We start from the raw sequence: 27,682 nt of genomic DNA, 5'->3' as shown, positions 1-27,682 counted from the left end.
CCTAAACCAAACGTTGCAGGTGGTTATTTCTTCATGCGCAGTGGTCAACGCGGCACTCTCTAGCTGCCAAGAGCACTTTTTACTATGCGCACCCAACCAGAGTGACGGGAGGAGCGGATTTCAGAAAACGTGCTCAGCTCGTCGAGAAAATGCGATTTAAGCAATAAAATTAAAAATGCACCTAAAACCTAAACCAAAAGTTGCCGGTGGTTATTTCTTCATGCGCAGCAGTCAACACGGCACTCTCTAGCTGCCAAGAGCACTTTTTACTATGCGCACCCAACCAGAGTGACGGGAGGAGCACATTTCAGAAAACGTGCTCAGCTCGTCGAGAAAATGCGATTTAAGCAATCAAATTAAAAATGCACCCAAAACCTAAACCAAACGTTGCAGATGGTCATTTCTTCATGTGCAGTGGTCAACGCGGCACTCTCTAGCTGCCAAGAGCACTTTTTACTATGCGCACCCAACCAGAGTGACGGGAGGAGCACATTTCAGAAAACGTGCTCAGCTCGTCCAGAAAATGCAATTTAAGCAATAAAATTAAAAATGCACCTAAAACCTAAACCAAACGTTGCAGATGGTCATTTCTTCATGCGCAGTGGTCAACGCGGCACTCTCTAGCTGCCAAGAGCACTTTTTACTATGCACACCCAACCAGAGTGACGGGAGGAGCACATTTCAGAAAACGTGCTCAGCTCGTCCAGACAATGCGATTTAAGCAATAAAATTAAAAATGCACCCAACACCTAAACCAAACGTTGCAGGTGGTTATTTCTTCATGCGCAGTGGTCAACGCGGCACTCTCTAGCTGCCAAGAGCACTTTTTACTATGCGCACCCAACCAGAGTGACGGGAGGAGCGCATTTCAGAAAACGTGCTCAGCTCGTCGAGAAAATGCCATTTAAGCCGTACAATTAAAAATGCACCTAAAACCTAAACCAAACGTTGCAGGTCGTTGTTTCTTCATGCGCAGTGGTCAACGTGGCACTCTCTAGCTGCCAAGAGCACTTTTTACTATGCGCACCCAACCAGAGTGACGGGAGGAGCACATTCCAGAAAACGTGCTCAGCTCGTCGAGAAAATGCGATTTAAGCAATAAAATTAAAAATGCACCCAAAACCTAAACCAAACGTTGCAGATGGTCATTTCTTCATGTGCAGTGGTCAACGCGGCACTCTCTAGCTTCCAAGAGCACTTTTTACTATGCACACCCAACCAGAGTGACGGGAGGAGCGCATTTCAGAAAACGTGCTCAGCTCGTCGAGAAAATGCGATTTAAGCAATAAAATTAAAAATGCACCCAAAACCTAAACCAAACGTTGCAGGTGGTTATTTCTTCATGCGCAGTGGTCAACGCGGCACTCTCTAGCTGCCAAGAGCACTTTTTACTATGCGCATCCAACCAGAGTAACGGGAGGAGCACATTTCAGAAAACGTGCTCAGCTCGTCGAGAAAATGCGATTTAAGCAATAAAATTAAAAATGCACCCAAAACCTAAACCAAACGTTGCAGGTGGTTATTTCTTCATATGCAGCAGTCAACGCGGCACTCTCTGGCTGCCAAGAGCACTTTTTACTATGCGCACCCAACCAGAGTGACGGGAGGAGCACATTTCAGAAAACGTGCTCAGCTCGTCGAGAAAATGCGATTTAAGCAATAAAATAAAAAATGCACCTAAAACCTAAACCAAACGTTGCAGGTGGATATTTCTTCATGCGCAGTGGTCAACGCGGCACTCTGTAGCTGCCAAGAGCACTTCTTACTATGCGCACCCAACCAGAGTGACGTGAGGAGCACATTTCAGAAAACGTGCTCAGCTCGTCGAGAAAATACGATTTAAGCAATAACATTAAAAATGCACCTAAAACCTAAACCAAACGTTGCAGGTGGTTATTTCTTCATGCGCAGTGGTCAACGCGGCACTCTCTCGCTGCCAAGAGCACTTTTTACTATGCGCACCCAACCAGAGTGACGGGAGGAGCACATTTCAGAAAACGTGCTCAGCTCGTCGAGAAAATGCGATTTAAGCAATAAAATTAAAAATGCACCTAAAACCTAAACCAAATGTTGTAGGTGGTTGTTTCTTCATGCGCAGCAGTCAACGCGGCACTCTCTAGCTGCAGAGAGCACTTTTTACTATGCGCACCCAACCAGAGTGACGGGAGGAGCACATTTCAGAAAACGTGCTCAGCTCGTCGAGAAAATGCGATTTAAGCAATAAAATTAAAAATGCACCTAAAACCTAAACCAAACGTTGCAGGTGGTTATTTCTTCATGCGCAGTGGTCAACGCGGCACTCTCCAGCTGCCAAGAGCACTTTTTAGTATGCGCACCCAACCAGAGTGACGGGAGGAGCACATTTCAGAAAACGTGCTCAGCTCGTCGAGAAAATGCGATTTAAGCAATAAAATTAAAAATGCACCCAAAACCTAAACCAAACGTTGCAGATGGTCATTTCTTCATGCGCAGTGGTCAACGCGGCACTCTCTAGCTGCCAAGAGCACTTTTTAATATGCACACCCAACAAGAGTGACGGGAGGAGCGCATTTCAGAAAACGTGCTCAGCTCGACGAGAACATGCGATTTAAGCAATAAAATTAAAAATGCACCCAAAACCTAAACCAAACGTTGCAGGTGGTTATTTCTTCATGCGCAGTGGTCAACGCGGCACTCTCTAGCTGCCAAGAGCACTTTTTACTATGCGCACCCAACCAGAGTGACGGGAGGAGCACATTTCAGAAAACGTGCTCAGCTCGTCGAGAAAATGCGATTTAAGCAATAAAATTAAAAATGCACCCAAAACCTAAACCAAACGTTGCAGGTGGTTATTTCTTCGTGCGCAGCAGTCAACGCGGCACTCTCTAGCTGCCAAGAACACTTTTTACTATGCGCAGCCAACCAGAGTGACGGGAGGAGCACATTTCAGAAAACGTGCTCAGCTCGTCGAGAAAATGCGATTTAAGCAATACAATTAAAAATGCACACAAAACCTAAACCAAACGTTGCAGGTGGTTATTTCTTCATGCGCAGCAGTCAAAGCGGCACTCTCTAGCTGCCAAGAGCACTTTTTACTATGTGCACCCAACCAGAGTGACGGGAGGAGCACATTTCAGAAAACGTGCTCAGCTCGTCGAGAAAATGCGATTTAAGCAATAAAATTAAAAATGCACCCAAAACCTAAACCAAACGTTGCAGATGGTCATTTCTTCATGCGCAGTGGTCAACGCGGCACTCTCTAGCTGCCAAGAGCACTTTTTACTATGCACACCCAACAAGAGTGACGGGAGGAGTGCATTTCAGAAAATGTGCTCACCTCGACGAGAACATGCGATTTAAGCAATAAAATTAAAAATGCACCCAAAACCTAAACCAAACGTTGCAGGTGGTTATTTCTTCATGCGCAGTGGTCAACGCGGCACTCTCTAGCTGCCAAGAGCACTTTTTACTATGCGCACCCAACCAGAGTGACGGGAGGAGCACATTTCAGAAAACGTGCTCAGCTCGTCGAGAAAATGCGATTTAAGCAATAAAATTAAAAATGCACCTAAAACCTAAACCAAACGTTGCAGGTGGTTATTTCTTCATGCGCAGTGGTCAACGCGGCACTCTCTAGCTGCCAAGAGCACTTTTTACTATGCGCACCCAACCAGAGTGACGGGAGGAGCACATTTCAGAAAACGTGCTCAGCTCGTCGAGAAAATGCGATTTAAGCAATAAAATTAAAAATGCACCCAAAACCTAAACCAAACGTTGCAGGTGGTTATTTCTTCGTGCGCAGCAGTCAACGCGGCACTCTCTAGCTGCCAAGAACACTTTTTACTATGCGCAGCCAACCAGAGTGACGGGAGGAGCACATTTCAGAAAACGTGCTCAGCTCGTCCAGAAAATGCGATTTAAGCAATAAAATTAAAAATGCACCTAAAACCTAAACCAAACGTTGCAGGTGGTTATTTCTTCATATGCAGCAGTCAACGCGGCACTCTCTAGCTGCCAAGAGCACTTTTTACTATGCACACCCAACCAGAGTGACGGGAGGAGCACATTTCAGAAAACGTACTCAGCTCGTCGAGAAAATGCGATTTGCGCAATAAAATTAAAAATGCACCTAAAACCTAAACCAAACGTTGCAGGTGGTTATTTCTTCATGCGCAGTGGTCAACGCGGCACTCTCTAGCTGCCAAGAGCACTTTTTACTATGCGCACCCAACCAGAGTGACGGGAGGAGCACATTTCAGAAAACGTGCTCAGCTCGTCGAGAAAATGCGATTTAAGCAATAAAATTAAAAATGCACCCAAAACCTAAACCAAACGTTGCAGGTGGTTATTTCTTCATGCGCAGCCGTCAAAGCGGCACTCTCTAGCTGCCAAGAGCACTTTTTACTATGTGCACCCAACCAGAGTGACGGGAGGACCACATTTCAGAAAACGTGCTCAGCTCGTCGAGAAAATGCGATTCAAGCAATAAAATTTAAAATGCACCTAAAACCTAAACCAAACGTTGCAGGTGGTTATTTCTTCATGCGCATTGGTCAACGCGGCACTCTCTAGCTGCCAAAAGCACTTTTTACTTTGCGCACCCAACCAGAGTGACGGGAGGAGCACATTTCAGAAAACGTGCTCAGCTCGTCGAGAAAATGCGATTTAAGCAATAAAATTAAAAATGCACCCAAAACCTAAACCAAACGTTGCAGGTGGTTATTTCTTCATGCGCAGTGGTCAACGCGGCACTCTCTAGCTGCCAAGAGCACTTTTTACTATGCGCACCCAACCAGAGTGACGGGAGGAGCACATTTCAGAAAACGTGCTCAGCTCGACGAGAACATGCGATTTAAGCAATAAAATTAAAAATGCACCCAAAACCTAAACCAAACGTTGCAGGTGGTTATTTCTTCATGCGCAGTGGTCAACGCGGCACTCTCTAGCTGCCAAGAGCACTTTTTACTATGCGCACCCAACCAGAGTGACGGGAGGAGCACATTTCAGAAAACGTGCTCAGCTCGTCCAGAAAATGCGATTTAAGCAATAAAATTAAAAATGCACCTAAAACCTAAACCGAACGTTGCAGATGGTCATTTCTTCATGCGCAGTGGTCAACGCGGCACTCTCTAGCTGCCAAGAGCACTTTTTACTATGCACACCCAACCAGAGTGATGGGAGGAGCACATTTCAGAAAACGTGCTCAGCTCGTCGAGAAAATGCGATTTAAGCAATAAAATTAAAAATGCACCCAAAACCTAAACTAAACGTTGCAGGTGGGTATTTCTTCATGTGCAGCAGTCAACGCGTCACTCTCTAGCTGCCAAGAGCACTTTTTACTATGCGCACCCAACCAGAGTGACGGGAGGAGCACATTTCAGAAAACGTGCTCAACTCGACGAGAAAATGCGATTTAAGCAATAAAATTAAAAATGCACCCAAAACCTAAACCAAACGTTGCAGGTGGTTATTTCTTCATGCGCAGTGGTCAACGCGGCACTCTCGAGCTGCCAAGAGCACTTTTTACTATGCGCACCCAACCAGAGTGACGGGAGGAGCACATTTCAGAAAACGTGCTCAGCTCGTCGAGAAAATGCGATTGAAGCAATAAAATTAAAAATGCACCTAAAACCTAAACCAAACGCTGCAGATGGTCATTTCTTCATGCGCAGTGGTCAACGCGGCACTCTCTAGCTGCCAAGAACACTTTTTACTATGCACACCCAACCAGAGTGACGGGAGGAGCACATTTCAGAAAACGTTCTCAGCTCGTCGAGAAAATGCGATTTACGCAATAAAATTAAAAATGCACCTAAAACCTAAACCAAACGTTGCAGGTGGTTATTTCTTCATGCGCAGTGGTCAACGCGGCACTCTCTAGCTGCCAAGAGCACTTTTTACTATGCGCACCCAACCAGAGTGACGGGAGGAGCACATTTCAGAAAACGTGCTCAGCTCGTCGAGAAAATGCGATTTAAGCAATAAAATTAAAAATGCACCCAAAACCTAAACCAAACGTTGCAGATGGTCATTTCTTCATGCGCAGTGGTCAACGCGGCACTCTCTAGCTGCCAAGAGCACTTTTTACTATGCACACCCAACAAGAGTGACGGGAGGAGTGCATTTCAGAAAATGTGCTCACCTCGACGAGAACATGCGATTTAAGCAATAAAATTAAAAATGCACCCAAAACCTAAACCAAACGTTGCAGGTGGTTATTTCTTCATGCGCAGTGGTCAACGTGGCACTTTCTAGCTGCCAAGAGCACTTTTTACTATGCGCACCCAACCAGAGTGACGGGAGGAGCACATTTCAGAAAACGTGCTCAGCTCGTCGAGAAAATGCGATTTAAGCAATAAAATTAAAAATGCACCCAAAACCTAAACCAAACGTTGCAGGTGGTTATTTATTCATGCGCAGTGGTCAACGCGGCACTCTCTAGCTGCCAAGAGCACTTTTTACTATGCGCACCCAACCAGAGTGACGGGAGGAGCACATTTCAGAAAACGTGCTCAGCTCGTCCAGAAAAGGCTATTTAAGCAATAAAATAAAAAATGCACCTAAAACCTAAACCAAACGTTGCAGATGGTCATTTCTTCATGTGCAGTGGTCAATGCGGCACTCTCTAGCTGCCAAGAGCACTTTTTACTATGCGCACCAAACCAGAGTGACGGGAGGAGCACATTTCAGAAAACGTGCTCAGCTCGTCGAGAAAATGCGATTTAAACAATAAAAGTAAAACTGCACCCAAAACCTAAACCAAACGTTGCAGATGGTCATTTATTCATGCGCAGTGGTCAACGCGGCACTCTCTAGCTGCCAAGAGCACTTTTTACTATGCACACCCAACCAGAGTGACGGGAGGAGCACATTTCAGAAAACGTGCTCAGCTCGTCGAGAAAATGCGATTTAAGCAATAAAATTAAAAATGCACCCAAAACCTAAACCAAACGTTGCAGGTGGTTATTTCTTCGTGCGCAGCAGTCAACGCGGCACTCTCTAGCTGCCAAGAACACTTTTTACTATGCGCAGCCAACCAGAGTGACGGGAGGAGCACATTTCAGAAAACGTGCTCAGCTCGTCCAGAAAATGCGATTTAAGCAATAAAATTAAAAATGCACCCAAAACCTAAACCAAACGTTGCAGGTGGTTATTTCTTCATATGCAGCAGTCAACGCGGCACTCTCTAGCTGCCAAGAGCACTTTTTACTATGCACACCCAACCAGAGTGACGGGAGGAGCACATTTCAGAAAACGTACTCAGCTCGTCGAGAAAATGCGATTTGCGCAATAAAATTAAAAATGCACCTAAAACCTAAACCAAACGTTGCAGGTGGTTATTTCTTCATGCGCAGTGGTCAACGCGGCACTCTCTAGCTGCCAAGAGCACTTTTTACTATGCGCACCCAACCAGAGTGACGGGAGGAGCACATTTCAGAAAACGTGCTCAGCTCGTCGAGAAAATGCGATTTAAGCAATAAAATTAAAAATGCACCCAAAACCTAAACCAAACGTTGCAGGTGGTTATTTCTTCATGCGCAGCCGTCAAAGCGGCACTCTCTAGCTGCCAAGAGCACTTTTTACTATGTGCACCCAACCAGAGTGACGGGAGGACCACATTTCAGAAAACGTGCTCAGCTCGTCGAGAAAATGCGATTCAAGCAATAAAATTTAAAATGCACCTAAAACCTAAACCAAACGTTGCAGGTGGTTATTTCTTCATGCGCATTGGTCAACGCGGCACTCTCTAGCTGCCAAAAGCACTTTTTACTTTGCGCACCCAACCAGAGTGACGGGAGGAGCACATTTCAGAAAACGTGCTCAGCTCGTCGAGAAAATGCGATTTAAGCAATAAAATTAAAAATGCACCCAAAACCTAAACCAAACGTTGCAGGTGGTTATTTCTTCATGCGCAGTGGTCAACGCGGCACTCTCTAGCTGCCAAGAGCACTTTTTACTATGCGCACCCAACCAGAGTGACGGGAGGAGCACATTTCAGAAAACGTGCTCAGCTCGACGAGAACATGCGATTTAAGCAATAAAATTAAAAATGCACCCAAAACCTAAACCAAACGTTGCAGGTGGTTATTTCTTCATGCGCAGTGGTCAACGCGGCACTCTCTAGCTGCCAAGAGCACTTTTTACTATGCGCACCCAACCAGAGTGACGGGAGGAGCACATTTCAGAAAACGTGCTCAGCTCGTCCAGAAAATGCGATTTAAGCAATAAAATTAAAAATGCACCTAAAACCTAAACCGAACGTTGCAGATGGTCATTTCTTCATGCGCAGTGGTCAACGCGGCACTCTCTAGCTGCCAAGAGCACTTTTTACTATGCACACCCAACCAGAGTGATGGGAGGAGCACATTTCAGAAAACGTGCTCAGCTCGTCGAGAAAATGCGATTTAAGCAATAAAATTAAAAATGCACCCAAAACCTAAACTAAACGTTGCAGGTGGGTATTTCTTCATGTGCAGCAGTCAACGCGTCACTCTCTAGCTGCCAAGAGCACTTTTTACTATGCGCACCCAACCAGAGTGACGGGAGGAGCACATTTCAGAAAACGTGCTCAACTCGACGAGAAAATGCGATTTAAGCAATAAAATTAAAAATGCACCCAAAACCTAAACCAAACGTTGCAGGTGGTTATTTCTTCATGCGCAGTGGTCAACGCGGCACTCTCGAGCTGCCAAGAGCACTTTTTACTATGCGCACCCAACCAGAGTGACGGGAGGAGCACATTTCAGAAAACGTGCTCAGCTCGTCGAGAAAATGCGATTGAAGCAATAAAATTAAAAATGCACCTAAAACCTAAACCAAACGCTGCAGATGGTCATTTCTTCATGCGCAGTGGTCAACGCGGCACTCTCTAGCTGCCAAGAACACTTTTTACTATGCACACCCAACCAGAGTGACGGGAGGAGCACATTTCAGAAAACGTTCTCAGCTCGTCGAGAAAATGCGATTTACGCAATAAAATTAAAAATGCACCTAAAACCTAAACCAAACGTTGCAGGTGGTTATTTCTTCATGCGCAGTGGTCAACGCGGCACTCTCTAGCTGCCAAGAGCACTTTTTACTATGCGCACCCAACCAGAGTGACGGGAGGAGCACATTTCAGAAAACGTGCTCAGCTCGTCGAGAAAATGCGATTTAAGCAATAAAATTAAAAATGCACCCAAAACCTAAACCAAACGTTGCAGATGGTCATTTCTTCATGCGCAGTGGTCAACGCGGCACTCTCTAGCTGCCAAGAGCACTTTTTACTATGCACACCCAACAAGAGTGACGGGAGGAGTGCATTTCAGAAAATGTGCTCACCTCGACGAGAACATGCGATTTAAGCAATAAAATTAAAAATGCACCCAAAACCTAAACCAAACGTTGCAGGTGGTTATTTCTTCATGCGCAGTGGTCAACGTGGCACTTTCTAGCTGCCAAGAGCACTTTTTACTATGCGCACCCAACCAGAGTGACGGGAGGAGCACATTTCAGAAAACGTGCTCAGCTCGTCGAGAAAATGCGATTTAAGCAATAAAATTAAAAATGCACCCAAAACCTAAACCAAACGTTGCAGGTGGTTATTTATTCATGCGCAGTGGTCAACGCGGCACTCTCTAGCTGCCAAGAGCACTTTTTACTATGCGCACCCAACCAGAGTGACGGGAGGAGCACATTTCAGAAAACGTGCTCAGCTCGTCCAGAAAAGGCTATTTAAGCAATAAAATAAAAAATGCACCTAAAACCTAAACCAAACGTTGCAGATGGTCATTTCTTCATGTGCAGTGGTCAATGCGGCACTCTCTAGCTGCCAAGAGCACTTTTTACTATGCGCACCAAACCAGAGTGACGGGAGGAGCACATTTCAGAAAACGTGCTCAGCTCGTCGAGAAAATGCGATTTAAACAATAAAAGTAAAACTGCACCCAAAACCTAAACCAAACGTTGCAGATGGTCATTTATTCATGCGCAGTGGTCAACGCGGCACTCTCTAGCTGCCAAGAGCACTTTTTACTATGCACACCCAACCAGAGTGACGGGAGGAGCACATTTCAGAAAACGTGCTCAGCTCGTCGAGAAAATGCGATTTAAGCAATAAAATTAAAAAAGCACCCAAAACCTAAACCACACGTTGCAGGTGGTTATTTCTTCATGCGCAGTGGTCAACGCGGCACTCTCTAGCTGCCAAGAGCACTTTTTACTATGCGCACCCAACCAGAGTGACGGGAGGAGCACATTTCAGAAAACGTGCTCAGCTCGTCGAGAAAATGCGATTTAAGCAATAAAATTAAAAATGCACCCAAAACCTAAACCAAACGTTGCAGATGGTCATTTCTTCATGCGCAGTGGTCAACGCGGCACTCTCTAGCTGCCAAGAGCACTTTTTACTATGCACACCCAACAAGAGTGACGGGAGGAGCGCATTTCAGAAAACGTGCTCAGCTCGATGAGAACATGCGATTTAAGCAATAAAATTAAAAATGCACCCAAAACCTAAACCAAACGTTGCAGGTGGTTATTTCTTCATGCGCAGTGGTCAACGCGGCACTCTCTAGCTGCCAAGAGCACTTTTTACTATGCGCACCCAACCAGAGTGACGGGGGAGCACATTTCAGAAAACGTGCTCAGCTCGTCCAGAAAATGCTATTTAAGCATTAAAATAAAAAAATGCACCTAAAACCTAAACCAAACGTTGGAGAAGGTCATTTCTTCATGCACAGTGGTCAACGCGGCACTCTCTAGCTGCCAAGAGCACTTTTTACTATGCGCACCCAACAAGAGTGACGGGAGGAGCACATTTCAGAAAACGTGCTCAGCTCGTCCAGAAAATGCGATTTAAGCAATAAAATTAAAAATGCACCTAAAACCTAAACCAAACGTTGCAGGTGGTTATTTCTTTATTCGCAGAGGTCAACGCGGCACTCTCTAGCTGCCAAGAGCACTTTTTACTATGCGCACCCAACCAGAGTGACGGGAGGAGCACATTTCAGAAAACGTGCTCAGCTCGTCCAGAAAATGCGATTTAAGCAATAAAATTAAAAATGCACCCAAAACCTAAACCAAACGTTGCAGGTGGTTATTTCTTCATATGCAGTGGTCAACGCGGAGCTCTCTAGCTGCCAAGAGCACTTTTTACTATGCGCACCCAACCAGAGTGACGGGAGGAGCACATTTCAGAAAACGTGCTCAGCTCGTCCAGAAAATGCGATTTAAGCAATAAAATTAAAAATGCACCTAAAACCTAAACCAAACGTTGCAGGTGGTTATTTCTTCATGCGCAGTGGTCAACGCGGCACTCTCTAGCTGCCAAGAGCAATTTTTACTATGCGCACCCAGCCAGAGTGACGGGAGGAGCACATTTCAGAAAACGTGCTCAGCTCGTCGAGAAAATGCGATTTAAGAAATAAAATTAAAAATGCACCCAAAACCTAAACCAAACGTTGCAGGTGGTTATTTCTTCATGCGCAGCAGTCAACGCGGCACTCTCTAGCTGCCAAGAGCACTTTTTACTATGTGCACCCAACCAGAGTGACGGGAGGAGCACATTTCAGAAAACGTGCTCAGCTCGTCGAGAAAATGCGATTTAAGCAGTAAAATTAAAAATGCACCCAAAACCTAAACCAAACGTTGCAGGTGGTTATTTCTTCATGCGCAGCAGTCAACGCGGCACTCTCTAGCTGCCAAGAGCACTTTTTACTATGCACACCCAACCAGAGTGACGGGAGGAGCGCATTTCAGAAAACGTGCTCAGCTCGACGAGAAAATGCGATTTAAGCAATAAAATTAAAAATGCACCCAAAACCTAAACCAAACGTTGCAGGTGGTTATGTCTTCATGCGCAGTGGTCAACGCGGCACTCTCTAGCTGCCAAGAGCACTTTTTACTATACACACCCAACTAGAGTGACGGGAGGAGCACATTCCAGAAAACGTGCTCAGCTCGTCGAGAAAATGCGATTTAAGCAATAAAATTAAAAATGCACCCAAAACCTAAACCAAACGTTGCAGGTGGTTATTTCTTCATGCGCAGCAGTCAACGCGGCACTCTCTAGCTGCCAAGAGCACTTTTTACTATGCGCACCCAACCAGAGTGACGGGAGGAGCACATTTCAGAATACGTGCTCAGCTCGTCGAGAAAATGCGATTTAAGCAATAAAATTAAAAATGCACCTAAAACCCAAACCAAACGTTGCAGGTGGTTATTTCTTCATGCGCAGTGGTCAACGCGGCACTCTCTAGCTGCCAAGAGCACTTTTTACTATGCGCACCCAACCAGAGTGACGGGAGGAGCACATTTCAGAAAACGTGCTCAGCTCGTCGAGAAAATGCGATTTAAGCAATAAAATTAAAAATGCACCTAAAACCTAAACCAAACGTTGCAGGTGGTTATTTCTTCATGCGCAGTGGTCAACGCGGCACTGTCTAGCTGCCAAGAGCACTTTTTACTATGCGCACCCAACCAGAGTGACGGGAGGAGCACATGTCAGAAAACGTGCTTAGCTCGTCGAGAAAATGCGATTTAAGCAATAAAATTAAAAATGCACCTAAAACCTAAACCAAACGCTGCAGATGGTCATTTCTTCATGCGCAGCAGTCAACGCGGCACTCTCTAGCTGCCAAGAGCACTTTTTACTATGCACACCCAACCAGAGTGACGGGAGGAGCACATTCCAGAAAACGTGCTCAGCTCGTCGAGACAATGCGATTTAAGCAATAAAATTAAAAATGCACCCAAAACCGAAACCAAACGTTGCAGATGGTCATTTCTTCATGCGCAATGGTCAACGCGGCACTCTCTAGCTGCCAAGAGCACTTTTTACTATGCACACCCAACCAGAGTGACGGGAGGAGCACATTTCAGAAAACGTGCTCACCTCGACGAGAAAATGCGATTTAAGCAATAAAATTAAAAATGCACCCAAAACCTAAACCAAACGTTGCAGGTGGTTATTTCTTCACGCGCAGTGGTCAACGCGGCACTCTCTAGCTGCCAAGAGCATTTTTTACTATGCGCACCCAACCAGAGTGACGGGAGGAGCACATTTCAGAAAACGTGCTCAGCTCGTCGAGAAAATGCGATTTAAGCAATAAAATTAAAAAAGCACCCAAAACCTAAACCACACGTTGCAGGTGGTTATTTCTTCATGCGCAGTGGTCAACGCGGCACTCTCTAGCTGCCAAGAGCACTTTTTACTATGCGCACCCAACCAGAGTGACGGGAGGAGCACATTTCAGAAAACGTGCTCAGCTCGTCGAGAAAATGCGATTTAAGCAATAAAATTAAAAATGCACCCAAAACCTAAACCAAACGTTGCAGATGGTCATTTCTTCATGCGCAGTGGTCAACGCGGCACTCTCTAGCTGCCAAGAGCACTTTTTACTATGCACACCCAACAAGAGTGACGGGAGGAGCGCATTTCAGAAAACGTGCTCAGCTCGATGAGAACATGCGATTTAAGCAATAAAATTAAAAATGCACCCAAAACCTAAACCAAACGTTGCAGGTGGTTATTTCTTCATGCGCAGTGGTCAACGCGGCACTCTCTAGCTGCCAAGAGCACTTTTTACTATGCGCACCCAACCAGAGTGACGGGGGAGCACATTTCAGAAAACGTGCTCAGCTCGTCCAGAAAATGCTATTTAAGCATTAAAATAAAAAAATGCACCTAAAACCTAAACCAAACGTTGGAGAAGGTCATTTCTTCATGCACAGTGGTCAACGCGGCACTCTCTAGCTGCCAAGAGCACTTTTTACTATGCGCACCCAACAAGAGTGACGGGAGGAGCACATTTCAGAAAACGTGCTCAGCTCGTCCAGAAAATGCGATTTAAGCAATAAAATTAAAAATGCACCTAAAACCTAAACCAAACGTTGCAGGTGGTTATTTCTTCATGCGCAGTGGTCAACCCGGCACTCTCTAGCTGCCAAGAGCAATTTTTACTATGCGCACCCAGCCAGAGTGACGGGAGGAGCACATTTCAGAAAACGTGCTCAGCTCGTCGAGAAAATGCGATTTAAGAAATAAAATTAAAAATGCACCCAAAACCTAAACCAAACGTTGCAGGTGGTTATTTCTTCATGCGCAGCAGTCAACGCGGCACTCTCTAGCTGCCAAGAGCACTTTTTACTATGTGCACCCAACCAGAGTGACGGGAGGAGCACATTTCAGAAAACGTGCTCAGCTCGTCGAGAAAATGCGATTTAAGCAGTAAAATTAAAAATGCACCCAAAACCTAAACCAAACGTTGCAGGTGGTTATTTCTTCATGCGCAGCAGTCAACGCGGCACTCTCTAGCTGCCAAGAGCGCTTTTTACTATGCACACCCAACCAGAGTGACGGGAGGAGCGCATTTCAGAAAACGTGCTCAGCTCGACGAGAAAATGCGATTTAAGCAATAAAATTAAAAATGCACCCAAAACCTAAACCAAACGTTGCAGGTGGTTATTTCTTCATGCGCAGTGGTCAACGCGGCACTCTCTAGCTGCCAAGAGCACTTTTTACTATACACACCCAACTAGAGTGACGGGAGGAGCACATTCCAGAAAACGTGCTCAGCTCGTCGAGAAAATGCGATTTAAGCAATAAAATTAAAAATGCACCCAAAACCTAAACCAAACGTTGCAGGTGGTTATTTCTTCATGCGCAGCAGTCAACGCGGCACTCTCTAGCTGCCAAGAGCACTTTTTACTATGCGCACCCAACCAGAGTGACGGGAGGAGCACATTTCAGAAAACGTGCTCAGCTCGTCGAGAAAATGCGATTTAAGCAATAAAATTAAAAATGCACCTAAAACCCAAACCAAACGTTGCAGGTGGTTATTTCTTCATGCGCAGTGGTCAACGCGGCACTCTCTAGCTGCCAGGAGCACTTTTTACTATGCGCACCCAACCAGAGTGACGGGAGGAGCACATTTCAGAAAACGTGCTCAGCTCGTCGAGAAAATGCGATTTAAGCAATAAAATTAAAAATGCACCTAAAACCTAAACCAAACGTTGCAGGTGGTTATTTCTTCATGCGCAGCAGTCAACGCGGCACTCTCTAGCTGCCAAGAGCACTTTTTACTATGCGCACCCAACCAGAGTGACGGGAGGAGCACATTTCAGAAAACGTGCTCAGCTCGACGAGGAAATGCGATTTAAGCAAAAAAATTAAAAATGCACCTAAAACCTAAACCAAACGTTGCAGGTAGTTATTTCTTCATGCGCAGTATTCAACGCGGCACTCTCTAGCTGCCAAGAGCACTTTTTACTATGCGCACCCAACCAGAGTGACGGGAGGAGCACATTTCTGAAAACGTGCTCAGCTTGACGAGAAAATGCGATTTAAGCAATAAAATTAAAAATGCACCCAAAACCTAAAACAAACGTTGCAGGTGGTTATTTCTTCATGCGCAGTGGTCAACGCGGCACTCTCTAGCTGCCAAGAGCACTTTTTACTATGCGCACCCAACCAGAGTGACGGGAGGAGCACATTTCAGAAAACGTGCTCAGCTCGACGAGAAAATGCGATTTAAGCAATAAAATTAAAAATGCACCCAAAACCTAAACCAAACGTTGCAGGTGGTTATTTCTTCATGCGCAGTGGTCAACGCGGCACTCTCTAGCTGCCAAGAGCACTTTTTACTATGCGCACCCAACCAGAGTGACGGGAGGAGCACATTTCAGAAAACGTGCTCAGCTTGTCCAGAAAATGCGATTTAAGCAATAAAATTAAAAATGCACCCAAAACCTAAACCAAACGTTGCAGGTGGTTATTTATTCATGCGCAGTGGTCAACGCGGCACTCTCTAGCTGCCAAGAGCACTTTTTACTATGCGCACCCAACCAGAGTGACGGGAGGAGCACATTTCAGAAAACGTGCTCAGCTCGTCGAGAAAATGCGATTTAAGAAATAAAATTAAAAATGCACCCAAAACCTAAACCAAACGTTGCAGATGGTCATTTCTTCATGCGCAGTGGTCAACGCGGCACTCTCTAGCTGTCAAGAGCACTTTTTACTATGTGCACCCAACCAGAGTGACGGGAGGAGCACATTTCAGAAAACGTGCTCAGCTCGACGAGAAAATGCGATTTAAGCAATAAAATTAAAAATGCACCCAAAACCTAAACCAAACGTTGCAGGTGGTTATTTCTTCATGCGCAGTGGTCAACGCGGCACTCTCTAGCTGCCAAGAGCACTTTTTACTATGCGCACCCAACCAGAGTGACGGGAGGAGCACATTTCAGAAAACGTGCTCAGCTCGACGAGAAAATGCGATTTAAGCAATAAAATTAAAAATGCACCCAAAACCTAAACCAAACGTTGCAGGTGGTTATTTCTTCATGCGCAGTGGTCAACGCGGCACTCTCTAGCTGCCAAGAGCACTTTTTACTATGCGCACCCAACCAGAGTGACGGGAGGAGCACATTTCAGAAAACGTGCTCAGCTCGTCGAGAAAATGCAATTTAAGCAATAAAATTAAAAATGCACCTAAAACCTAAACCAAACGTTGCAGGTGGTTATTTCTTCATGCGCAGTGGTCAACGCGGCACTCTCTAGCTGCCAAGAGCACTTTTTACTATGCGCACCCAACCAGAGTGACGGGAGGAGCACATTTCAGAAAACGTGCTCAGCTTGTCCAGAAAATGCGATTTAAGCAATAAAATTAAAAATGCACCCAAAACCTAAACCAAACGTTGCAGGTGGTTATTTATTCATGCGCAGTGGTCAACGCGGCACTCTCTAGCTGCCAAGAGCACTTTTTACTATGCGCACCCAACCAGAGTGACGGGAGGAGCACATTTCAGAAAACGTGCTCAGCTCGTCGAGAAAATGCGATTTAAGAAATAAAATTAAAAATGCACCCAAAACCTAAACCAAACGTTGCAGATGGTCATTTCTTCATGCGCAGTGGTCAACGCGGCACTCTCTAGCTGTCAAGAGCACTTTTTACTATGTGCACCCAACCAGAGTGACGGGAGGAGCACATTTCAGAAAACGTGCTCAGCTCGACGAGAAAATGCGATTTAAGCAATAAAATTAAAAATGCACCCAAAACCTAAACCAAACGTTGCAGGTGGTTATTTCTTCATGCGCAGTGGTAAACGCGGCACTCTCTAGCTGCCAAGAGCACTTTTTACTATGCGCACCCAACCAGAGTGACGGGAGGAGCACATTTCAGAAAACGTGCTCAGCTCGTCGAGAAAATGCGATTTAAGCAATAAAATTAAAAATGCACCTAAAACCTAAACCAAACGTTGCAGGTGGTTATTTCTTCATGCGCAATGGTCAACGCGGCACTCTCTAGCTGCCAAGAGCACTTTTTACTATGCGCACCCAACCAGAGTGACGGGAGGAGCACATTTCAGAAAACGTGCTCAGCTCGTCGAGAAAATGCGATTTAAGCAATAAAATTATAAATGCACCTAAAACCTAAACCACACGTTGCAGGTGGTTATTTCTTCATGCGCAATGGTCAACGCGGCACTCTCTAGCTGCCAAGAGCACTTTTTACTATGCGCACCCAACCAGAGTGACGGGAGGAGCACATTTCAGAAAACGTGCTCAGCTCGACGAGAAAATGCGATTTAAGCAATAAATTTAAAAATGCACCCAAAACCTAAACCAAACGTTGCAGGTGGTTATTTCTTCATCCGCAGTGGTCAACGCGGCACTCTCTAGCTGCCAAGAGCACTTTTTACTATGCACACCCAACCAGAGTGACGGGAGGAGCACATTTCAGAAAACGTGCTCAGCTCGTCGAGAAAATGCGATTTAAGCAATAAAATTAATAATGCACCCAAAACCTAAACCAAGCGTTGCAGGTGGTTATTTCTTCATGCGCAGTGGTCAACGCGGCACTCTCTAGCTGCCAAGAGCACTTTTTACTATGCGCGCCCAACCAGAGTGACGGGAGGAGCACATTTCAGAAAACGTGCTCAGCTCGTCGAGAAAATGCGATTTAAGCAATAAAATTAAAAATGCACCTAAAACCTAAACCAAACGTTGGGGGTGGTTATTTCTTCATGTGCAGCAGTCAACGCGGCACTCTCTAGCTGCCAAGAGCACTTTTTACTATGCGCACCCGACCAGAGTGACGGGAGGAGCACATTTCAGAAAACGTGCTCAGCTCGTCGAGAAAATGCGATTTAAGCAATAAAATTAAAAATGCACCTAAAACCTAAACCAAACGTTGCAGGTGGTTATTTCTTCATGCGCAGTGGTCAACGCGGCACTCTCTAGCTGCCAAGAGCACTTTTTACTATGCGCACCCAACCAGAGTGACGGGAGGAGCACATTTCAGAAAACGTGCTCAGCTCGTCGAGAAAATGCGATTTAAGCAATAAAATTAAAGATGCACCTAAGACCTAAACCAAACGTTGCAGGTGGTTATTTCTTCATGCGCAGTGGTCAACGCGGCACTCTCTAGCTGCCAAGAGCACATTTTACTATGCGCACCCAACCAGAGTGACGGGAGGAGCACATTTCAGAAAACGTGCTCAGCTCGTCGAGAAAATGCGATTTAAGCAATAAAATTAAAAATGCACCTAAAACCTAAACCAAACGTTGCAGGTGGTTATTTCTTCATGCGCAGTGTTCAACGCGGCACTCTCTAGCTGCCAAGAGCACTTTTTTACTATGCGCACCCAACCAGAGTGACCGGAGGAGCGCATTTCAGAAAACGTGCTCAGCTCGTCGAGAAAATGCGATTTAAGCAATAAAATTAAAAATGCACCTAAAACCTAAACCAAACGTTGCAGATGGTCATTTCTTCATGCGCAGTGGTCAACGCGGCACTCTCTAGCTGCCAAGAGCACTTTTTACTATGCACACCCAACAAGAGTGACGGGAGGAGCGCATTTCAGAAAACGTGCTCAGCTCGATGAGAACATGCGATTTAAGCAATAAAATTAAAAATGCACCCAAAACCTAAACCAAACGTTGCAGGTGGTTATTTCTTCATGCGCAGTGGTCAACGCGGCACTCTCTAGCTGCCAAGAGCACTTTTTACTATGCGCACCCAACCAGAGTGACGGGGGAGCACATTTCAGAAAACGTGCTCAGCTCGTCCAGAAAATGCTATTTAAGCATTAAAATAAAAAAATGCACCTAAAACCTAAACCAAACGTTGCAGAAGGTCATTTCTTCATGCACAGTGGTCAACGCGGCACTCTCTAGCTGCCAAGAGCACTTTTTACTATGCGCACCCAACAAGAGTGACGGGAGGAGCACATTTCAGAAAACGTGCTCAGCTCGTCCAGAAAATGCGATTTAAGCAATAAAATTAAAAATGCACCTAAAACCTAAACCAAACGTTGCAGGTGGTTATTTCTTTATTCGCAGAGGTCAACGCGGCACTCTCTAGCTGCCAAGAGCACTTTTTACTATGCGCACCCAACCAGAGTGACGGGAGGAGCACATTTCAGAAAACGTGCTCAGCTCGTCCAGAAAATGCGATTTAAGCAATAAAATTAAAAATGCACCCAAAACCTAAACCAAACGTTGCAGGTGGTTATTTCTTCATATGCAGTGGTCAACGCGGAGCTCTCTAGCTGCCAAGAGCACTTTTTACTATGCGCACCCAACCAGAGTGACGGGAGGAGCACATTTCAGAAAACGTGCTCAGCTCGTCCAGAAAATGCGATTTAAGCAATAAAATTAAAAATGCACCTAAAACCTAAACCAAACGTTGCAGGTGGTTATTTCTTCATGCGCAGTGGTCAACGCGGCACTCTCTAGCTGCCAAGAGCAATTTTTACTATGCGCACCCAGCCAGAGTGACGGGAGGAGCACATTTCAGAGAACGTGCTCAGCTCGTCGAGAAAATGCGATTTAAGAAATAAAATTAAAAATGCACCCAAAACCTAAACCAAACGTTGCAGGTGGTTATTTCTTCATGCGCAGCAGTCAACGCGGCACTCTCTAGCTGCCAGGAGCACTTTTTACTATGTGCACCCAACCAGAGTGACGGGAGGAGCACATTTCAGAAAACGTGCTCAGCTCGTCGAGAAAATGCGATTTAAGCAGTAAAATTAAAAATGCACCCAAAACCTAAACCAAACGTTGCAGGTGGTTATTTCTTCATGCGCAGCAGTCAACGCGGCACTCTCTAGCTGCCAAGAGCACTTTTTACTATGCACACCCAACCAGAGTGACGGGAGGAGCGCATTTCAGAAAACGTGCTCAGCTCGACGAGAAAATGCGATTTAAGCAATAAAATTAAAAATGCACCCAAAACCTAAACCAAACGTTGCAGGTGGTTATTTCTTCATGCGCAGTGGTCAACGCGGCACTCTCTAGCTGCCAAGAGCACTTTTTACTATACACACCCAACTAGAGTGACGGGAGGAGCACATTCCAGAAAACGTGCTCAGCTCGTCGAGAAAATGCGATTTAAGCAATAAAATTAAAAATGCACCCAAAACCTAAACCAAACGTTGCAGGTGGTTATTTCTTCATGCGCAGCAGTCAACGCGGCACTCTCTAGCTGCCAAGAGCACTTTTTACTATGCGCACCCAACCAGAGTGACGGGAGGAGCACATTTCAGAAAACGTGCTCAGCTCGTCAAGAAAATGCGATTTAAGCAATAAAATTAAAAATGCACCTAAAACCTAAACCAAACGTTGCAGGTGGTTATTTCATCATTCGCAATGGTCAACGCGGCACTCTCTAGCCTCCAAGAGCACTTTTTACTATGCGCACCCAACCAGAGTGAAGGGAGGAGCACATTTCAGAAAACGTGCTCAGCTCGTCGAGAAAATGCGATTTAAGCAATAAAATTAATAATGCACCCAAAACCTAAACCAAGCGTTGCAGGTGGTTATTTCTTCATGCGCAGTGGTCAACGCGGCACTCTCTAGCTGCCAAGAGCACTTTTTACTATGCGCGCCCAACCAGAGTGACGGGAGGAGCACATTTCAGAAAACGTGCTCAGCTCGTCGAGAAAATGCGATTTAAGCAATAAAATTAAAAATGCACCTAAAACCTAAACCAAACGTTGGGGGTGGTTATTTCTTCATGTGCAGCAGTCAACGCGGCACTCTCTAGCTGCCAAGAGCACTTTTTACTATGCGCACCCGACCAGAGTGACGGGAGGAGCACATTTCAGAAAACGTGCTCAGCTCGTCGAGAAAATGCGATTTAAGCAATAAAATTAAAAATGCACCTAAAACCTAAACCAAACGTTGCAGGTGGTTATTTCTTCATGCGCAGTGGTCAACGCGGCACTCTCTAGCTGCCAAGAGCACTTTTTACTATGCGCACCCAACCAGAGTGACGGGAGGAGCACATTTCAGAAAACGTGCTCAGCTCGTCGAGAAAATGCGATTTAAGCAATAAAATTAAAGATGCACCTAAGACCTAAACCAAACGTTGCAGGTGGTTATTTCTTCATGCGCAGTGGTCAACGCGGCACTCTCTAGCTGCCAAGAGCACATTTTACTATGCGCACCCAACCAGAGTGACGGGAGGAGCACATTTCAGAAAACGTGCTCAGCTCGTCGAGAAAATGCGATTTAAGCAATAAAATTAAAAATGCACCTAAAACCTAAACCAAACGTTGCAGGTGGTTATTTCTTCATGCGCAGTGTTCAACGCGGCACTCTCTAGCTGCCAAGAGCACTTTTTTACTATGCGCACCCAACCAGAGTGACCGGAGGAGCGCATTTCAGAAAACGTGCTCAGCTCGTCGAGAAAATGCGATTTAAGCAATAAAATTAAATATGCACCTAAAACCTAAACCAAACGTTGCAGATGGTCATTTCTTCATGCGCAGTGGTCAACGCGGCACTCTCTAGCTGCCAAGAGCACTTTTTACTATGCACACCCAACAAGAGTGACGGGAGGAGCGCATTTCAGAAAACGTGCTCAGCTCGATGAGAACATGCGATTTAAGCAATAAAATTAAAAATGCACCCAAAACCTAAACCAAACGTTGCAGGTGGTTATTTCTTCATGCGCAGTGGTCAACGCGGCACTCTCTAGCTGCCAAGAGCACTTTTTACTATGCGCACCCAACCAGAGTGACGGGGGAGCACATTTCAGAAAACGTGCTCAGCTCGTCCAGAAAATGCTATTTAAGCATTAAAATAAAAAAATGCACCTAAAACCTAAACCAAACGTTGCAGAAGGTCATTTCTTCATGCACAGTGGTCAACGCGGCACTCTCTAGCTGCCAAGAGCACTTTTTACTATGCGCACCCAACAAGAGTGACGGGAGGAGCACATTTCAGAAAACGTGCTCAGCTCGTCCAGAAAATGCGATTTAAGCAATAAAATTAAAAATGCACCTAAAACCTAAACCAAACGTTGCAGGTGGTTATTTCTTTATTCGCAGAGGTCAACGCGGCACTCTCTAGCTGCCAAGAGCACTTTTTACTATGCGCACCCAACCAGAGTGACGGGAGGAGCACATTTCAGAAAACGTGCTCAGCTCGTCCAGAAAATGCGATTTAAGCAATAAAATTAAAAATGCACCCAAAACCTAAACCAAACGTTGCAGGTGGTTATTTCTTCATATGCAGTGGTCAACGCGGAGCTCTCTAGCTGCCAAGAGCACTTTTTACTATGCGCACCCAACCAGAGTGACGGGAGGAGCACATTTCAGAAAACGTGCTCAGCTCGTCCAGAAAATGCGATTTAAGCAATAAAATTAAAAATGCACCTAAAACCTAAACCAAACGTTGCAGGTGGTTATTTCTTCATGCGCAGTGGTCAACGCGGCACTCTCTAGCTGCCAAGAGCAATTTTTACTATGCGCACCCAGCCAGAGTGACGGGAGGAGCACATTTCAGCAAACGTGCTCAGCTCGTCGAGAAAATGCGATTTAAGAAATAAAATTAAAAATGCACCCAAAACCTAAACCAAACGTTGCAGGTGGTTATTTCTTCATGCGCAGCAGTCAACGCGTCACTCTCTAGCTGCCAAGAGCACTTTTTACTATGTGCACCCAACCAGAGTGACGGGAGGAGCACATTTCAGAAAACGTGCTCAGCTCGTCGAGAAAATGCGATTTAAGCAGTAAAATTAAAAATGCACCCAAAACCTAAACCAAACGTTGCAGGTGGTTATTTCTTCATGCGCAGCAGTCAACGCGGCACTCTCTAGCTGCCAAGAGCACTTTTTACTATGCACACCCAACCAGAGTGACGGGAGGAGCGCATTTCAGAAAACGTGCTCAGCTCGACGAGAAAATGCGATTTAAGCAATAAAATTAAAAATGCACCCAAAACCTAAACCAAACGTTGCAGGTGGTTATTTCTTCATGCGCAGTGGTCAACGCGGCACTCTCTAGCTGCCAAGAGCACTTTTTACTATACACACCCAACTAGAGTGACGGGAGGAGCACATTCCAGAAAACGTGCTCAGCTCGTCGAGAAAATGCGATTTAAGCAATAAAATTAAAAATGCACCCAAAACCTAAACCAAACGTTGCAGGTGGTTATTTCTTCATGCGCAGCAGTCAACGCGGCACTCTCTAGCTGCCAAGAGCACTTTTTACTATGCGCACCCAACCAGAGTGACGGGAGGAGCACATTTCAGAAAACGTGCTCAGCTCGTCGAGAAAATGCGATTTAAGCAATAAAATTAAAAATGCACCTAAAACCCAAACCAAACGTTGCAGGTGGTTATTTCTTCATGCGCAGTGGTCAACGCGGCACTCTCTAGCTGCCAAGAGCACTTTTTACTATGCGCACCCAACCAGAGTGACGGGAGGAGCACATTTCAGAAAACGTGCTCAGCTCGTCGAGAAAATGCGATTTAAGCAATAAAATTAAAAATGCACCTAAAACCTAAACCAAACGTTGCAGGTGGTTATTTCTTCATGCGCAGTGGTCAACGCGGCACTGTCTAGCTGCCAAGAGCACTTTTTACTATGCGCACCCAACCAGAGTGACGGGGGGAGCACATGTCAGAAAACGTGCTTAGCTCGTCGAGAAAATGCGATTTAAGCAATAAAATTAAAAATGCACCTAAAACCTAAACCAAACGCTGCAGATGGTCATTTCTTCATGCGCAGCAGTCAACGCGGCACTCTCTAGCTGCCAAGAGCACTTTTTACTATGCACACCCAACCAGAGTGACGGGAGGAGCACATTCCAGAAAACGTGCTCAGCTCGTCGAGACAATGCGATTTAAGCAATAAAATTAAAAATGCACCCAAAACCGAAACCAAACGTTGCAGATGGTCATTTCTTCATGCGCAATGGTCAACGCGGCACTCTCTAGCTGCCAAGAGCACTTTTTACTATGCACACCCAACCAGAGTGACGGGAGGAGCACATTTCAGAAAACGTGCTCAGCTCGTCGAGAAAATGCGATTTAAGCAATAAAATTAAAAATGCACCCAAAACCTAAACCAAACGTTGCAGGTGGTTATTTCTTCACGCGCAGTGGTCAACGCGGCACTCTCTAGCTGCCAAGAGCATTTTTTACTATGCGCACCCAACCAGAGTGACGGGAGGAGCACATTTCAGAAAACGTGCTCAGCTCGTCGAGAAATTGCGATTTAAGCAATAAAATTAAAAATGCACCTAAAACCTGAACCAAACGTTGCAGGTGGTTATTTCTGCATGCGCAGTGGTCAACGCGGCACTCTCTAGCTGCCAAGAGCACTTTTTACTATGCGCACCCAACCAGAGTGACGGGAGGAGCACATTTCAGAGAACGTGCTCAGCTCGACGAGAAAGTGCGATTTAAGCAAAAAAATTAAAAATGCACCCAAAACCTAAACCAAACGTTGCAGGTGGTTATTTCTTCATGCGCAGTGGTCAACGCGGCACTCTCTAGCTGCCAAGAGCACTTTTTACTATGCCCACCCTACCAGAGTGACGGGAGGAGCACATTTCAGAAAACGTGCTCAGCTCGTCGAGAAAATGCGATTTAAGCAATAAAATTAAAAATGCACCTAAAACCTAAACCAAACGTTGCAGGTGGTTATTTCTTCATGCGCAGCAGTCAACGCGGCACTCTCTAGCTGCCGAGAGCACTTTTTACTATGCGCACACAACCAGAGTGACGGGATGAGCACATTTCAGAAAACGTGCTCAGCTCGTCGAGAAAATGCAATTAAAGCAATAAAAATAAAAATGCACCTAAAACCTAAACCAAACGTTGCAAATGGTCATTTCTTCATGCGCAGTGGTCAACGCGGCACTCTCTAGTTGCCAAGAGCACTTTTTACTATTCGCACCCAACCAGAGTGACGGGAGGAGCACATTTCAGAAAACGTGCTCAGCTCGTCGAGAAAATGCGATTTAAGCAATAAAATTAAAAATGCACCTAAAACCTAAACCAAACGTTGCAGATGGTTATTTCTTCATGCGCAGTGGTCAACGCGGCACTCTCTAGCTGCCAAGAGCACTTTTTACTATGCGCACCCAACCAGAGTGACGGGAGGAGCACATTTCAGAAAACGTGCTCAGCTCGTCCAGAAAATGCGATTTAAGCAATAAAATTAAAAATGCACCCAAAACCTAAACCAAACGTTGCAGGTGGTTATTTCTTCATGCGCAGTGGTCAACGCGGCACTCTCTAGCTGCCAAGAGCACTTTTTACTATGCGCATCCAACCAGAGTGACGGGAGGAGCACATTTCAGAAAAGGTGCTCAGCTCGTCGAGAAAATGCGATTTAAGCAATAAAATTAAAAATGCACCTAAAACCTAAACCAAACGTAACAGGTGGTTATTTCTTCATGCGCAGCAGTCAACGCGGCACTCTCTAGCTGCCAAGAGCACTTTTTACTATGCGCACCCAACCAGAGTGACGGGAGGAGCACATTTCAGAAAACGTGCTCAGCTCGACGAGAAAATGCGATTTAAGCAATAAAATTAAAAATGCACCCAAAACCTAAACCAAACGTTGCAGGCGGTTATTTCTTCATGCGCAGTGGTCAACGCGGCACTCTCTAGCTGCCAAGAGCACTTTTTACTATGCGCACCCAACCAGAGTGACGGGAGGAGCACATTTCAGAAAACGTGCTCAGCTCGTCAAGAAAATGCGATTTAAGCAATAAAATTAAAAATGCACCTAAAACCTAAACCAAACGTTGCAGGTGGTTATTTCATCATTCGCAATGGTCAACGCGGCACTCTCTAGCCTCCAAGAGCACTTTTTACTATGCGCACCCAACCAGAGTGAAGGGAGGAGCACATTTCAGAAAACGTGCTCAGCTCGTCGAGAAAATGCGATTTAAGCAATACAATTAAAAATGCACCCAAAACCTAAAACAAACGTTGCAGGTGGTTATTTCTTCATGCGCAGTGGTCAACGCGGCACTCTCTAGCTGCCAAGAGCACTTTTTATTATGCGCACCCAACCAGAGTGACGGGAGGAGCACATTTCAGAAAACGTGCTCAGCTCGTCGAGAAAATGCGATTTAAGCAATAAAATTAAAAATGCACCTAAAACCTAAACCAAACGTTGCAGGTGGTTATTTCTTCATGCGCAGCAGTCAACGCGGCACTCTCTAGCTGCCATGAGCACTTTTTACTATGCGCACCCAACCAGAGTGACGGGAGGAGCACATTTCAGAAAACGTGCTCAGCTCGACGAGAAAATGCGATTTAAGCAATAAAATTAAAAATGCACCCAAAACCTAAACCAAACGTTGCAGGCGGTTATTTCTTCATGCGCAGTGGTCAACGCGGCACTATCTAGCTACCAAGAGCACTTTTTACTATGCGCACCCAACCAGAGTGACGGGAGGAGCACATTTCAGAAAACGTGCTCAGCTCGTCGAGAAAATGCGATTTAAGCAATAAAATTCAAAATGCACCTAAAAACTAAACCAAACGTTGCAGGTGGTTATTTCTTCATGTGCAGCAGTCAACGCGGCACTCTCTAGCTGCCAAGAGCACTTTTTACTATGCGCACCCAACCAGAGTGACGGGAGGAGCACATTTCAGAAAACGTGCTCAGCTCGTCGAGAAAATGCGATTTAAGCAATCAAATTAAAAATGCACCTAAAACCTAAAACAAACGTTGCACGTGGTTATTTCTTCATGCGCAGTGGTCAACGCGGCACTCTCTAGCTGCCAAAAGCACTTTTTACTATGCGCACCCAACCAGAGTGACGGGAGGAGCGCATTTCAGAAAATGTGCTCAGCTCGTCGAGAAAATGCGATTTAAGCAATAAAATTAAAAATGCACCTAAAAACCTAAACCAAACGTTGCAGGTGGTTATTTCTTCATGCACATTGGTCAACGCGGCACTCTCTAGCTGCCAAGAGCACTTTTTACTATGTGCACCCAACCAGAGTGACGTGAGGAGCACATTTCAGAAAACGTGCTCAGCTCGTCGAGAAAATGCGATTTAAGCAATAAAATTAAAAATGCACCTAAAACCTAAACCAAACGTTGCAGGTGGTTATTTCTTCATGCGCAGCAGTCAACGCGGCACTCTCTAGCTGCCAAGAGCACTTTTTACTATGCGCACCCAACCAGAGTGACGGGAGGAGCACATTTCAGAAAACGTGCTCAGCTCGTCGAGAAAATGCGATTTAAGCAATAAAATTAAAAATGCACCCAAAACATTAAACCAAACGTTGCAGGTGGTTATTTCTTCATGCGCAGTGGTCAACGCGGCACTCTCTAGCTGCCAAGAGCATTTTTTACTATGCGCACCCAACCAGAGTGACGGGAGGAGCACATTTCAGAAAACGTGCTCAGCTCGTCGAGAAAATGCGATTTAAGCAATAAAATTAAAAATGCACCTAAAACC

The sequence above is a fragment of the Syngnathus scovelli genome, chromosome 18 (genome assembly GCF_024217435.2).
Source record: "Syngnathus scovelli strain Florida chromosome 18, RoL_Ssco_1.2, whole genome shotgun sequence".
NCBI lineage: Eukaryota > Metazoa > Chordata > Actinopteri > Syngnathiformes > Syngnathidae > Syngnathus > Syngnathus scovelli.
Note: the sequence above shows the minus strand (reverse complement) of the source record.